Here is a 15,248-nt window from a genome sequence, read left to right as displayed (position 1 = left end):
GCAATTATGTTAACACCAAAACCAACTGAATGCAGTTACGTCAATGGAATAATATATTGTGATTTGTTTAAAAGCTGCAGAACAAACCAAAACTAGAGAGAGACATTTAGCTCTGTTTTGTAATTTTTTTAGTGCTGTTTCATTGCGGTGAGTGCAAAGAGTAATGGGATATTTAAATTATAGTAACGCTATAAACATAAGGTAGTTTTCAAGAATTTTTTTGCTCCACTCCAACCAAACTGTTTTGCACTTACATTGCATTTCAATATTAGACTTAGATGCTAAATCTTACAGTACATAATTGATTATCAAACCCAAAGAAATAAATAGGAGCGTTTATCATTTTAACAATAATATGCATTTTAATTGTAAGCTTAAGAATAAAATATTTCTTCACACATGAGAATCTATGCTTTTGTTTTCATCCTTACTATACTCACACACTTCACTTGCCGCACATTACAATTGCACCCCACACTTACATACAAAACCAGCAAACCGCTATTGTAAAAGAGCCATTTAACTTGTCAGCATACACACTTTGTACATTTACACACTCCACTTTTCATAGCTCACAGGAGAGAATGTGAAGCCATTCCAGTTCTGCAATAATGCACAATCAGATTACAAGCAGCACCCCACCACCACCACCACCACCACCACCACACACATACACCGCAAATTGCTAGATTAAGAAATGAAGCCTCGCAGATGCTGAGTGTTTTTACTCAGGGATGTTATGAGGAAACAACTTGACTGGAACTTTCCATGATTAATAAGAATTTATGATGGAGATATATGAGCTGGATCGATGAATCACCAAAGCTTCAGCTGCCACTTTCATAGTCCTACCGAAAGAAGACAAATTATAGGTGACGTTATGTTCTCTCTGCTGGACGCTTGCCAAAGTGCATGCTTAGACGACAGCTATAAATGGAGGCAGACGGAATTTTTAGAAGATTTTTAGACACCGTTAATTGTCACACAGCGAGACAGCTAGTAATTTTTCAGCAGATACTTTGACGTTGTAGAAAGCTTTAAAATATGTTTAAATATCTCTGAAACCCAGAAGGTGACACTTTTTAAAAGAATAAAAATAAATATATAAATAATCTTTATAGATTCTAAATCCCATTTAATTTTTTAAATTATATAATTCATTAAAAATCAATATAATAATATCGTATTTCAAATTTTTTTAAAAGATGAATTTAGTTTATTATTTAAGATAATTATACCATAATGACAAAGTCAGCCATCTGATCATTATACAAACTAATAAAATTACAGCTTGCCACATGATCTGCATTTTCAAAAATATAGTAGACAACAACAACAACAACATGATGCCAGTGGTGTCTATCTGGCGTGCAAATTTTACCTCTGACAGTTCTTCACCCTCGGCTACAGTACATCACCCAAACTCAATATTAGTCTCATTAGTCTTTAGAGATTCATGTTGAAATTTTTTCCAAATTATTTTTATTATTCACTTGGAATAGTTTATCAAAACAAATCTTAAAACACTACTACCCTTATTAATTAAACCATTGTGGTCTTGACCAGACAGTTATTGAGAATTATTTAATGAAAGTATTTGCTTGTATTGTGAGCTTCATATATGCATCCATGCTTAACTAAATGCACTAAATTAACCTATTTTAATTGTATTAGTTTGTATTTGTGTTACTTGTTATTTGTCATTAATATTTGCACAAAAACAGTTTTAGGAGATGACTAACATTACAATGTATATAGTTTTATAATTATGAATCTACATTTGTGTGACAGGTAACACAGACCAAGCAATTTGTTTGGGCAAGAGAAATTTAGTAAGTGCTCATATGGAGTATAACAGCACTTTCACAATTAATTATATGTAGTACTTTACTTCACAGGTATATAATTACACTTACAACCAGTTTCTCCAGTCATAGACAGTTTGTTTTGCCTGTTACGGTAGGAGATGTGTTGGCAGAGTGAAAATACCTGATTAATGATACAAACAAATCATAATCTGTAGATAAAAATAACATTTGTAGAACTGTTGTATAACAGCAATATCACACCGTAGGATGTGCTGTTGTACTGAATATCAGCACAGCTGTGATATCTTAGGCACTTTGGCTGCTTCCTTGTGTCTATGAGCATGTATAATGTGTGTCCTATAAATATTGTATATCCCATACATATGAATATAATTTTATGTCTTCACTTCTAGAAAACATTGTTCTCCAAACAAGCAAACACCAGGCATAGTAATATAGAGAATACAGCATAGGAAAAAATGCAATAGAGTAGCCCAGATTAAATGGGAGATAAACAAACAAACTAATAAACAAATATATGCAAATATGTAAACACGCATTGGTCACATGTTGGTTTTACAATGACAGCATATGACATTTTAATAAAAGCTTTTATCTGATTGCTGTGTCTAACGTCCTAAAAAGAAGGAAACAAGCCTAAATGGTGTATAAATAAATAAACAAATAAATTAATACATTTTAACATTATACTTTTTGTTTGGATAATGGATGCAAAATACAGAATATGCATGCAATTTCTAAGATAAAAATCTTCTCATCCTAAAGAATGCATGACAGTCAAGACCGTTTTGTCTTTTCCAACATACTATCATTGCTGTCGTTAGATGCAAAATCATTTATCATAATAATGTGAGGGGTGCACGGGAGGAGCATATTAGCTGAGATATTTTTCAAGATTACGTGCCCCTTCTGTGCAGCCTTCAGATTTGTCAGTAGAAGAGCAGATATGGGTATATCAATAATCCATGGCATTGTGTATTTCCCAACTGATACTATTATAAAGCTCGGGATGACAGCCTGCCTCAACTCCATCATCTCGTCCGCCGGGAGCAGAATCTCATAAAGCGCTCTCAACATAGACATCTCATATAAAGGGTAATAACTCCAGCCAGTTAATACCACAGAATTAGCCCAAAGTGGAGCTGCAAAGGCGAACGAAACGGGAATGGAGGAGTGTAAAGTGAGAGAAGACCCTGTAGGTTGCTAAATAGAAGGAGGACTGTGACAAATAGCTGGGTGAGTGGATAACTTGAGAGATTGCCTGCATCCGGGCAAGTCTTCTTTGTGCTTCCTGGAAAGGAAAAGCACTAATAAAAATAGGATCATCGGAGAATCATGAATGATTTGGTGTGACAATGAACAATTGGAACCTGAGTGTATATGTAAAGAATAAAACACAATGAGGCATCATGTTATAAGAAAATAATCAATGATGGGGTTATGTGATATAGCCCGACACCATAAAGTCGCTTAATTTGCAATAACAACACATCCCAGCATGCCTCTTCTTCGCCAACATTTTGTTTTAATTTGTTAAGATAGGACACCTTCTTTTTTTATTTGAATATAATGTTTAGGAATATCAACAATACAAGTTAATAATATCTGCTATACTATCATGGTCATTAACCATGAATCTTTTTAAAGCTAAAATAATTAAAAATAAATAAAAAAATATTATATATTTTTCTGCATTAGTGTGTGCACTAAGCTGCCAGTTTTATTGAATAGATACAGTATATTATGCCCTCAAAACCTGGAAACGCAGTAACTGTAAGGCTGTAAAACTGATAGCCCAATAGGTAAAAAGCTCTTCTTTTAAATGATTAAATGAGAATAAATTAGACCAGTAAGGGTTAATCTGAATCCGATGTATATCCAATTAAAAGATGCAGGTAGAATGCTTAATCTCTTCATTAGAAAAATAATTGGCATGTGAACTTTTGAACCTAATTAATTTCACAATCAGATATCTAGAGATAAAGAAGGCCAATGAGAAGCAAAAATAAAAAAAGGAAGGAAGTACGGAAAACACTAGAATGCTTCTGTAAAAAGTAGTTGACTTGTCACAACAGACACTTCGATCTTGTTGTTTAGATCTGTTTTTAGGTATAGCATCTTTTGCACATGCTTGCAAATATTTTGCTATTTAAGGGCAGTTCTGACTATGTGCTGGCTGTGCAAAGCACATAACATACCCTGCAGCCTATAGTTTATCCTGTTGAGATTTTTGCAATTAAACTTTGGACAGGTTTCTTAATTTTGAAAACAATAATAATGAAAAAAAAGCACAGCACACAAAATACATTTATTTATTATTATTATTATTATTATTATTATTATTATTATATAATAACAATAATAATAATAATAATAATAATAATAATAATAATAAATCCCACATGGGTATTCTTACAACTGCATGTCAGTCATTTATCTAATGATACTGGCTACTAAAATGACTACTATGTATTTCATTTTAATCCATAGATAATGAGAATTTCTTTTCCCCTAGCTAATGCAAGCTCCATTTCAATAAAAAAAAAAAAATTTTTACTTTTCTTTGCAGCATTATTTGTGCACACCGTCCCATACCACATGTTTTTCATGACTAGCTGGTGACAAGTTTTTTAAGAGCTACACTTGCGCATTAGAATGAATTACAATCATAATTATGCTTCTGTTTTTTTTCAAGTAACGATGCACTGATTTGAACTAACAGTTTATTCCAAAATTGACTCAAAGCCATGTAAATCAATTTCAATTTCTGTTGTTATTTCAACACAAACAATAACCATTAAATTATGTGTTAATTAATGTGAACACACATTACAGTAGTCAGGGAACAGTGGTCCTCAACAACTTTTTTGTTATCGTTGTATTCTCCCTTAGTTTGTCAGGATTTAATTTGCGATGCCAGGTGGCTGCAGTTATCATGCCATAACCAGCGGAAGCGGAATGACGAAGCCCCCCCAGTAGAGACATTCACTGTTTGCATTTCTGGGGACAATAAAGAAGACCATCTGCTCCTGTCGTTTGTGCTTTATTGTTCAATGTCTCTCGTCTGCTTTGAATTCCTGCTAGTATTCTGGCAGTACGATGTGATGGGACATAAGATGGCGGGATTGGGAGATGGAGTTGGAGAAGGGACACTGGTCAGCGTAATCTTTTATTTTCCTTTCTTTTTTTATTTGACACATAACTGATTACACAAACACAGTAGTAGTTTACTCAGACATGATAGTGTACACAGACCTCAGGCAATCAGTTTATTGGATTTCTCATCCAAGAATTATGATTAAACAAAACACAAGTTGTTATGAACCAAAAGATCACAAAAAAGTTGCTTATGTGTAGCGTTTTGAATGTTTATGGCTAGGGATAGACATGGTTAGTGTGGGGCTCTTCAGCAATTTCCATGCTGGTGAAGAATTCATACATGTATTCAATACAGTATATGTAAAGGGCTCTAGATACATTTCAAAATAGTCAAATTAAGACTAAAAAAAAAGTTAAGAAACCATTATCTAAACCTGACGTATAGTACTTAGTCTCTTACTCATCGTCATTTCCGCTTATTTCTGTATTCAGGGTCACTGGAGCCTATCCCAGGAGACTTAGGGCACGAGGCAAATACTGTACACCCTGGACAGGGTGCCAATCTATTAAAGGGCACACAGACATTCACACACTACGGGCAATTTGAGAACACCAATTAACCTAACATACATGTCTTCAGACTGTGGGAGGAAACCCACCAATACAGGAACTGAATCGAGTCTGGCTGGGAATCGAACCCAGATTGATGTATATTACTGAACCATCATATTTGTGGAAGAAATTAATGGGATCACTTAAACACTTTGCATGTTTGCATGATTGATAAGTGGTTGTTTGATGATGTTTGATAAGTTGTATGGTAAAAAAATAAGAAATCAACAGTAAAAACCATAACATTTCCAGTTGTGGCCTCACGTAAACCACTTGTTAGTGGAAATAATTAAAAAAGGTTACATTTTTCAATCAGCATAAATATTTGACTTTGGAGCAATGGAAAAAGGTTACATTATGTGGTCTGATGAGCTCCGATTGACCCTATTCCAAAACAACAGGCATATTAGGGTAAGAAGGGAAGCAGATGAAACAATGCACCCAATATGCATAGTACCCACTTTACAAGCCTCTGCACACAGTGTTATGATTTGGGGTTGTTTTTGTTCTAGGTTCTATAATATCATATGGCAGTAAAAAGAAATCAGCTGATGACCTAAATATACTAAATGACTAGATTATCATCTACAGTATTTATTTTCTTCCCCGATGGCACCGGCATGTTCCAGGACTGAAATTGTGAAAGATTGCAATTGCAAGATTGCATTTCACACATCAAATGCCCCCACCCCATATTGTGCTCTGTAATCAAAGCTGGAAGTAACTGAATGAAATCGTAGGAAGAACATTTAGAGCAGCAGATCATTGTGGATCCTGCAACACTGTAAAAAAAAAAAAAAAAAAAAAAAAGACAAGCCGTCTCAACATAAAGTTTAGTAACAAGTTGCACAGCTTTTTTTAAGTTTATTAAATTTTTATAGAAATTTACTGTATATTTGCATTGCTGTTTAGTTAACACATTGTGTACCCAGTTCAAAATCTTAAGTTGACTCAACTTCGAATTGAAATATTTAAGTCAGCTCAAGTAGAATTGTTCGTGGGCTCAATTAATTATATTTCTCTAGGGTTGACTTAGCCCAACTTTTCATCTACGCAAAAAGAAAAATTGTTTCCCATTTATGTTATTTGTTAAAGTGATCGTTTTTCTATAAAAACAGGTTGGCCCCAAAATACTCAGACAATTAAAACACACACACACACACACACACACACACACACACACACACACACACACATTACTTAGAAATAACTTTTTTTCCCCAAACTAGTCAAAGTTAAAACAGTAATCTGCATAAAACAGAATAATACACATTCTATTTTGCTTAAAGGTCAGTAAAATACCTGAAGACCACCAGATGCTTATCAATATTTTACTGATTCTTTTACATTACAACATAATAACCATTTTTAAAAACTAGCAAAGATTTGACACAAAAAAAAAATCTATGGCACCAAGAGTATGTTTCTCAGCATGTGAATCTGAGGGGAACATGTCTCTCCAAGTCCAATTATAATCGTTTGGATGGCTTCATAGATGTACGTCCAATCCTTTTGGAATTCAATGTTTAGACCAAACATCACTCTGAAAACTGCTGCATGCCACCCAGACCATCAAGGATTACAGTCCCCTCCAACACTATGTTCATGCTCCTCCAGTAGCTCCAAAGTCCAGTCATCACCCCTCTGACCCCAATCCTCCACAGCAGAGCTCTGGTTAAACAAGTTGAGTCTTGTGAAGACAAAGATGATAAATTTCATTCAATATCTTATGATAAAAAGTTAAATATATTAATAAGATTATATACTGCCACAGTGTAAAACACTGTTTCTGGAATTCTAATGATGTTTTAAAGCTATGTATTGTTTCATATTCAAAAGGGTTTTACTTTGTCATTCTCAGGAGTAACTACTTGTTTGAAGTGATGTTTTAAATTCGGTTTTCATACAAATAAGTGAACCGATATAACACTTGTACTGTAGATGAGCATTAGCGCCTCTAAAGCCAAACTAACACAGACATTTTATATCCCTTAACTTTCCGAGTACTAAAGGGCCGCTACTCCTTAACCATTAAACACTTTGGTTTTTTTCGATGTTTTTTTAGCTCAGCGCTTGAGCAGCCTGTATGCTGATGTGGAGCAGGACGCTGTTGCTGGGGAAAAGTCAGGGCAAAGACGGGGGAAAAGAGAGATACAGTTATGAATGTTTAGCTCCCTGGCGCCTGTACAGTGTACGTTAGCTAAGCTCACCTTAGTAATGTCAGGGTTCCTCAGTATAACGTATAACAATAAGCGGAAACATACCGGCCATTACCTGTAGGCTAACTATGACATATTTTATAAAAAAAATAAAAAAAAATAAATAATTAATAAATACTCACCAAAATAATAAAGAATCTACAAAGCGGCCATCTTCACCTCTTTAGTGCAGTCAGATTTTTTTAATTTATTCAGTCTGGGAGTGGGGAAGTCATGAGAGTGGGGAAGACAGCATTTAAACATACCAGTCCCCCAGATTTGCTCCTTTACCCAAGACAAATCTATTTATAAAAATGCTCGATTAAATAAATAGGTTTTTAGCCTGGACTTTAACACTGAGACTGTGTCTGAGTCCCGAACACTATTTGGAAGACTATTCCATAATTTTGGGGCTTTGTAAGAAAAAGCTCTTCCCCCAGCTGTAGTTTTCATAATACGCGGTACTGACAAGCAGCCTGCATCCTTAGATCGAAGTAGGCGTGGCGGATCGTAAGACACTAGCAGACACTGCAGTAAACAGACCATTTAATGAGAAATTTCACAGGGAGCCAATGAAGTGAAGATAAGACAGGTGTGATGTGCTCGTATCTCCTGGTTCAAGTGAGAACTCTCGCTGCTACATTCTGGACTAGCTGAAGCTTGTTTATGCAACAAGTTGAACAACCAGACAGTAGGGCATTACAGTAGTCCAGGCTAGAGGTGATAAAAGCATGAACTAGTTTTTCTGCATCGTTTATCTTTGTAATATTTCTGAGGTGAAAGAATGCTATCCTGGTAATATTATATACATGAGATTCAAATGAAAGACTGGAATCTATAATCACACCAAGGTCTTTTACTGTTGCACTTATGGAACAGAAAGGCCATCTAAAGTTACAGTGTGATCTAAAAGCTTACTTCTAGCTATATGCGGTCCTATGACTAGAACTTTTGTCTTATCAGGATTAAGCAGAAAGGAGTTAATTAGCATCTAATCTCTTATATTCTGCACACATTGCTCAACTTTAGTAATCTGTTTTTTCTCATCTAATTTTGCTGAGACACATAACTGTGTGTTGTCAGCATAACAATGAAAACTAATACCATGCTTACGGATTATGTTGCCCAGAGACTACAGGCATAGTTACACAATACACAAATAGTTTGAGGTTGTTGATTTAGCCTCCTATTTCCTATAGCTCAAGCTAATCAAGCACCCATGAAATGCACCAGACAAGATTCCTACAGTTTACCTGAAGCTCCAATAATGAACTGGACTCCATATTAACTTAAACACATCTCCTGTTATACTGAACGTTCAGCCTCCTTACACACAGTATGACTGCAGATCAATCCCTGCTACTGTATCTGTTTTCACCCAAATGAGGATGGGTTCCTTTATTGAGTCTGGTTCCTCACAATTTTTTTTCCTATTGCCATCTCAGGGAGTTTTTCCTTGCCACTGTCGGCACTGTCCTTGGTTCATTTTGATTCAAGGGGAACCTGCACAATATTGGGATTAAGGTTTTATATTTTAATATTATGGCTAATTGGTCTATGTGAAGAATTGCTGAATTTAGACACTTTGTTGCTGTGCAATATTTGTCAACTGACCAGATATTATTTGCATGGTAACCCAGTATCAGCATGGTAGTGACCTTAAAAGGGCAGAGTGGTGGACTTAGGGCAGAGTGGCTACAATATTGTTCAGGACTTCAGTGACTGGGGGCCTAAGCAGTTTGAATCCATTTTCAGACACAATTAGTCTGCTTTCTGCACTGAAAACCACAGTATAAAGTATCCTCGTATGGCATAGGATGGTATATGAGCTCTAATTATACAAGGCAATCCACTTGAGACCACTACTGAAGAAAAATCTAGAAACTCAGATGTGCTACACCAGAAAATCAACTTAAATATTTGTGTAAGACAATTCTTAATACAAGTAATTTTCCCAATGTTCCTGGTGTAACTTTTGGACTCAAGATGCAAATCCTAAATAGAGATTTCTCTCACACACATGCAGTACATATTGATTTCCAAGATGATACACAAAAATGGCGTAGAATGAGAAAGAGTGAGTATTAATGAGTATTATTCATATAGGGAAATTTACTTTATTATATGACAATCCTGAGCGTCTGTGAGTAATAGCAACTCACAGCAATTTATACGGAAAAAAAATTGAAAAGAGCACTCAAAAATGTATCATTCATGTCTCCTGGTCAACCATGAGTTCTGTGTGAAACCAAATGAGACTATAGTGTACTTTTTCTCTGGGAAAAAAAGATGCACAAAATCTCAGCCTCATTTTAAGTTTCAAAAGAGGTCTCTTCAAGCTCTAAAACAATTCTCGAACAATTCTTAACTTTTGTATTTATTTTTAATCTCACATAGAGAAATCGGATTGAGTCTCTACATGGATTTAATCTATTCTCTTCTCCAAAACTCAGAAAGAGCTCACTGAATTCTCAAGATTTTTTTTTCTTAGATATCTGACTTTATTACGCACATTATGTACATAATATTTTACTAAACTAAACATAAATTCCCTCTCTTTCAATTTTGTTCAGAGTGTCACATAGTGGTTCAAGGAATGTCAACATTGATGGCTTTGAGTCCCCAGACCATAGACCTGCAAATATATGTTTCCCTGTTTTGTGCGTTCAACAACTCATTAATGACACAATAAAAAGGCCAAACAGAAAACTTTGAAGACTTGAAAATAAGAATGCCATCTGTGTTCCAAGTAAAAGAAATGTTTCAAATTCAAATTTTAAAACAGTCATACACAGTATGACATGCAGTGAAATGCTTAGACAACTGCTTGTCTGGGATCTCTAAGAGGACTATTGTATATTGTGAATTTTTGATAGACTTTCCCATCATATATTTCCTCTATTCTGTCATGACACTTTTTCTGTCTACTAAACCTGAACTTTAGTTTTTCCTTAAAGGCCTCCTTAGCCAACATAGATTTTAATTGTGTTTAATAGGAACCTCAATGAAATAGGAAGTTGAACCCTCCAACAACATCTTGCCTTGCCTCACATGATTTACACTTAGTGTCAAAACTCTCAACAGACATGAGCCATGCACTACAATATTTGTGCAAATGTCGTGAAGAGAAATTATCAAAAAAATTGTTTAAATGTCTATAAATTCTAAAGATATTCAGTGTGGATGTCAGTGGGGCAGTGCATAGTGATTAGTGTGAGCAAGTAACTCAGAGCTTTTCCTGTTATTTCATGTCTGTTTGCAAATGTCATTATGAGGAGTAAACACTCCGAAACAGAAATTAGTGTATTTCTGTAAAGTGGATCATCTCCTGTGTTTGTACTGCTCCCTCAACTACAGTGCATCCGGAAAATATTCACAGCGCATCACTTTTTCCACATTTTGTTATGTCACAGCCATATTCTAAAATGGATTAAATTTTATTTTTCTCAACTCTCTGACTAAGGCCCTTCTCCCACGATTGCTCAGTTTAGCTGGCCGGCCAGCTCTAGGAAGAGTCCTGATGGTTTCGAACTTCTTCCATTTACGGATGATGGAGGCCACTGAGCTCATTGGGACTTTTAAAGCAGCAGAATTTTTTCTGTAACCTTCCCCAGATCTGTGCCTCGAGACAATCCTGTCTCGGACGTCTACAGACAGTTTCTTTGACTTCATGCTTGGTTTGTGCTCTGACATAAACTGTCAACTGTGGGACCTTATATAGACAGGTGTGTGCCTTTCCAAATCATGTCCAATCAACTGAATTTACCACAAGTGAACTTCCAATTAAGCAGCAGAAACATCTCAAGGATGATCAGGGGAAACAGGATGCGCCTGAGCAAATGCTGTGAATACTTATGTACATGTGCTTTCTCAATTTTTTTTGTTTTGAATACATTTGCAAAAATCTAAAATAAACTTTTTTCATGTTGTTATTATGGGGTGTTGTGTGTAGAATTCTAAAGAAAAATAATTATTTAATCCATTTTAGAATAAGGCTGTGACATAACAAAATGTGGAAAAAGTGATGCGCTGTGAATACTTTCAGGATGCACTGTATGTTTAGCTCTACACTTTCCTTAAATAAAAAGTCACCCTCAAGAGACAGATCATCATTAAGTGACAGGTTATTATCTAAAGTTCCCTCCTCAACAAATTCAGGTAGGTGATCAACAAATGTTTCAGTGTGCAACTGCTGTTCACTCTCTGATCCTATAATAAGGCTGGTGTGACGGGTCTCTCTTGTGTTTACATAACAGTGAGACAATGTTCGGTTGAATAGAGTACCTCAAGGTAAAAGTTAGTAACAGTTTGCTCTATTTTTTTTATTTACTCAACTCTAATATTTCATAATGCTTTTTAGTTCAAAATCGTTGACTTAACTTTTCTCTAAGTGGAATCTACTAATTTCACTTGTTGGTTCAAGTGATTGGATTTTTATAAGAACAAGTTGGCCTAACAACACCCCAGTAATTAAAATACGAAAACATTACTTTTTTTGGGGAAAAAAAAGTTTATTCTTCCATTTTTAAAAATTAGCAAATATTAAGAGTTTTCACCTTTCAAATGCATGCACACACACACACACACACACACAAACAAAAGAATCTATGTTAAACATTTGTATGTATTTTTTAACCTTTTTTTTTACATTTTAAGTTATTACCTTTCTTCTTCCAACAACTCTCTGAGGGGTGTTGATTTATTTTAATGGTCACTCCAGGGCTGTTATTTGTGGTGCTGCTGGAATATACAGTATGCAAATGCTGTTCGTACTATTTAGAATTCAACTGTTCATCTGAAATAATTTCAACAGACACAAAAAGTGAGTAAAAATAAAACATTTTAAAATTGCATTATGTGTCTTAGTAAGGTGTTGTCACAAAACTATATTCCATCATTTAATCTTAGTTAACTTTTAGCCTTTATATCAATAACAGTCTTATTATTAAATTACATTTTATTATTAAATTACAATTACAGTTTTATTACCAAAATTTTATTGATTTAAAACTTCCCAGTTGTCCTACTTCTGAGTACATTCAAATAAAAGGGAAAATGCTAAGATACACTTAGTAACAGATTATTACAAAAGACTTACAAAAACAGATTATTAATTATTTGGCAAAAGTAATAAATAGCTCCATCCACTTACCTTACTGAAGCTGCTTAAATTTGGCGCAGTGATGTGAACTTTGAACTGTCCAGGTGATGTGGGCACGATGCCTTTTTGAGGAGCCTAGTCCCATACGTGACAACGTTAAATAATAACTTAAGCTAGCCTTCAGCATGGACCACCTGTGGCTCCATAAAACTAACTTTATTGCGGTGGGTAAGTGATACTGCAGATTGGTGGAGCCCGCGCAGCTTCAGAAAATAAATATTATTTGAAGTGGCTGCCAGGTTCACTTAAATTTCAATAAGCACTCTGGCCTTGACTTATCTCTCGGGTGCTGTTTAATTAACGTAAAGTACCGGAGCGCATAGAATATGCGTGCATGCATGTCGGCATATGTTTAAGTTGCAGCTCATTAAAAAATATATATATTGCGGCCCATTTCATAAACATGTCCTGAGGTGAAAGTGTACAGTGAGGTCAATAAGTATTTGATTACCCTGTTATTTTGCAAGTTCTCTTACTTAGAAATCATGGAGGTGTCTACAATTTTCAGCATAGGTGCATTTCCACTGTGAGAGACAGAATCTTAAAAGAAAAATCCAGAAATCACATTGTATGATTTTTTAACAATTTATTTGTGAATTACTGTGTCGAATAAGTATTTGATCACTTGCTTATCAGCCAGATTTCTGACACTCAAAGACCAGTTATTTTGCTTTTAAATAGTCCAGCTACACTCTGCTTATGATTCTAAATTAGTAACACCTGTTTGAGGTCGTTAGCTGTCATAAATACACCTGTCCACCCCAGAATCAGCCAAAGTCTAAGTAGATACATGGGGTATCAATGATGCTAAGAATAGTAAAGAATCAGCCCAGAACTACACGGGAGGAGCTGGTCAAGGCCATGAAGAGAGCTGGGACCATTGTTTCCAGGGCTATTATCAGTAATAAACTAAAATGTCCTGGTTTAAAATCTTGCATCGCACTGAAGGTTCCCCTGCTAAAGTTAGCCCATGTCCAGGCCCATTTGAAGTTTGCCAGGGACCATCTGAATGATCCAGAGACGGCATGGGAGAAAGTCCAGTGGTCAGATGAGACAAAAGTAGAACTTTACCTCATGGTCTTAACTTCATTCGCCGTGTTTGGAGGAAGAAGAATGATGAGCATCATCCCAATAATTCCATACCTACAGTGAAGCATGGGGCTGGAAGCATCATGCTCTGTGGGTGTTTTTCTGCACAGGGGACAGGACGACTGCACTGTATTAAGGAGAGGATGAACGGGGCTATGTATCGTGACATATTGGACAAAAACCTCCTTCCCTCAGTCAGAGCATTAAAGATGGGTCGTGGCTGGGTCTTCCGACATGACAATGACCCAAAGCACACAGCCAGGAAAACCAAGGAGTGGCTCCGTAAGAAGCATATGGACTATTAAAAACCAAAATAACTGGTCTTTGAGGGTCAGAAATCTAGCTGATAAGAAAGTGATCAAATACTGTACTTATTTGACACAGTAATTCACAAATAAATTGTTTAAAAAAAAAAAAAAAGTGATTTCCAGATTTTTCTTTTTAGATTCTCACAGTGGAAATGCACCTACGCTGAAAATTGTAGACCCACTTTAATTAAATTAAAGTATACCCCTCACTGCATAAATTAACCGACTATATGTTAACTAACCATATTATCAAATGTTAGATTGTCTTTATGGATTTTTATCATGTCGAGAATATCACGCGGCAGTATTTTATTGCATGGCATCTGGTATAGTATTAGGCAATATCCTTAATATAGTAGATTGTTAACATGCCATAGCAACGCAAACACCAAGTTTCTTTAAATAATTTAATTCTTCCATGCAAAGCAATTAAAGCTGCATTCGAAACCTTCATTCTGAGGAAAGCTGCAGTGTACACAGAGGTCATGCTCATGCTTTATTTTCTGTGAAAACTTATCTTTTTAGCTGTTTCAATTTAGCTGCCATTTTATTTTTATGTTTAATTACAAGTAATCTAGCAACACAGCACTTACAATGACCAGACTACGTGAATAATCTCTCTTAACTTGGAGGAAAAAAGTGTGGTAGCACATCGCCTGAAGGAATATAATCAAAGAAGTCAATTGGTACTAACTGGGTCATGCGGGGCTTTCAGCAAAGGGACTAAATACGGGTCTCCCCATAAATTAGTGTAGCATTAGTTCTATTTTTTAGCTCCCCTTTGCAGATTAACATACAGTTTGAACAAAACTGCATTTTTTTTTGCATGGAATATAAAGTTACTTTTGCATATTTCAAAATGTGGTGGGGTTTTTTTTGTGATTGGAATTTAGAAAAAAAATGATTGCAGTCCTGTACAATCATAAATTGGAGACCTACGGCATTTGGAGAT

This window comes from Clarias gariepinus, chromosome 26 (assembly GCF_024256425.1).
Source record: "Clarias gariepinus isolate MV-2021 ecotype Netherlands chromosome 26, CGAR_prim_01v2, whole genome shotgun sequence".
NCBI lineage: Eukaryota > Metazoa > Chordata > Actinopteri > Siluriformes > Clariidae > Clarias > Clarias gariepinus.
This window is presented reverse-complemented; position numbering follows the sequence as displayed.